The following is a 2,162-nucleotide window of genomic DNA, read 5'->3' as shown; positions in this document are numbered from 1 at the left end:
ACAGAGAGAGGGGCCGGGGAAGAACCTACAGCAGGAGGATGGAGACCCCGCAGCAGGACCAGCAGGGCCCAGGAGGCAGGCCGAGCCTCGCCTGGGCGGAGTTGGAAGCGGGCTTGCTCAGATACAGGCGGAGGTCAGAGGAAGGCGCCCCTGGCAAGAGCCCTGACTGGCTTGGTTTCCCGCAGAAGGAAAGGGGGGAAGGCTGCTGCCCTGCACCCGGGCAGCCAGGGGTCCAGCTGCCTGTCACTCGAGCCAATTCAGCAAAGGGGTGAATCCTATGAGTGTGTGTTCCAATCCTGCGGGCAGCGTGGGAGCAGCAGGTCACCCACAGAAATCTGCTGCTCCCCCCCCACCCCCCGCAAGCCGCTGCTGTATTGGATAGAAGGACAGAGATGGCGCGGGGAAATAGGAATTACAGGCAGGGGAAGTGGGCACGGGTAATCACAGGTTACCAGTCACGGGGACTGGGGGGTCGCAGAGGGCGGGCGCCCCGGGCCCAGACCCCAGGCCATAGGGGCTGGGGTTGTAACGAGCAGGTGCCTCCAGGACTGGATTGTCTCAGCCCCGAGGGTGTCAATCTCTCCACAGTGACAGGCGGCTCTGAAGGAGGATGGACCCGGTCAGATGTGAGCGCCATGTCCCAGGGCCTGCGGCTCCCAGCCAGGTGAGAGGCGCTTTCTAACCAGAACAGAACCGTCGTGGCTAACAGGGCAGGACTGATGGTTCTTATTTTATTTCTTACTAGAGGCCTGGTGCATGAAATTCGTGCAGGGAGGAGGGGTGTCCCTCAGCCCAGCCTGCACCCTTTCCAATCTGGGACCCCTCAGGAGATGTGGGATCGGGCCTAAACCGGCAGTTGGACATCCCTCTCACAATCCGGGACTGCTGGCTCCTAACCACTCGCCTGCCTGCCTGATTGCCCCTAACCGCTTCTGCCTGCCAGGCTGATCGGCCCCTAACCACTCCCCTGTCAGCCTGATTGCCGCCTAACTGCTCCCCTGCCGGCCCGATCGCCCACAATTGTCCTCCCCTGCCAGCCATCTTATGGCTGCGATCTTGTGACGATGTGGGGCGGCCATCTTGTGATAACATGAGGGTGTCATGCAAGGGTGCAAGGGCCACCTAGGCTTTTATTAGTATAGATAACTAATACTAGTCCCCAATATTCTATTTCTGCCCCTAACACTCCTGCACCCCATGGCCGACGCAGACTACTCAGAGATGAGAGCACCCGTGTGTGGAAGGTCCAAGCTGCGTCTCTTTGGCTGTGACTGGGGCTGGGTGGGGTGCTGGGTGGGGGGCTGGGCCTGCAGCTAAAATCCCCAGGTGGGTGGGGCCTCCACTTCATTGTGAGAAGTGGTGCCCAGCCCCAGGGGCGTTGGAGGTAAGAGGATAAGGATGGGCCCGTGCCCCCCCCCCTCCTCCGCCTCACTGGGCAGAGATTTGACCCCAGGATCCCTGCCTGGGCTCCAGCATCCTGGGCACAGTGCCCTCCCACCTGCCCAGTCTGGGGCTTCCCGGAGGATGTGCGAGGACAGGCTGGGCTAAGGAAGGAAGCTGATAAAGACGTGTTGGCAGCTGCAGGGAGAAGGAGCTGGGGTGGAGGGGTGGCCCGGCCATCTCCACAGTTAAGGAGTCTGGGGAATCCCCTGGGCCGGCCGAAAATAGGGTCCCGTCTGGGCTGGGAGGAGGTAGGAGAACATTTCCAGGACGGGGCTGCGTTCGGAGGAGCCAGTGCTGAGGGAGTAGAAGGGGGGCTGCTTGTTGAGGACATCACGGGGCAGGAAGCGGATGCTGGGGGCTGGAGGGAGACGTGGGGAAGAGATTGAATAGGGGGAAGCAGTCCCCATTCTGGCCGGATGCTGTCTCCCCGTGTCCTCCGCACCTGGCCAGACCGGAGGGGGCTCCTGGGTTGAGGTGCCCCAGAAACTCTGGAGGAGGAGGAGGGTGATGGGGGGCTGCGGGGGCTATTTTTAAACTTGGAAAAAACGTGAGTGAGTTCATCTCCACCCCAGTTCGGCAGCGCAAAGGCCCCATTGTCCGGGCGCAGCGAGGGGAGAGGTGGACAATGGGGCTTGTGTGGGGAGGCACAGGGCGGGGAGGGGTCTTCTCACAGCTGGCCAACTGCGCCGGCCAGCCGGGCAGGTGTCCTGCCCTGCACA

The sequence above is a fragment of the Myotis davidii genome, unplaced genomic scaffold (assembly GCF_000327345.1).
Source record: "Myotis davidii unplaced genomic scaffold, ASM32734v1 scaffold355, whole genome shotgun sequence".
NCBI classification, from domain to species: Eukaryota; Metazoa; Chordata; class Mammalia; order Chiroptera; family Vespertilionidae; genus Myotis; species Myotis davidii.
This window is presented reverse-complemented; position numbering follows the sequence as displayed.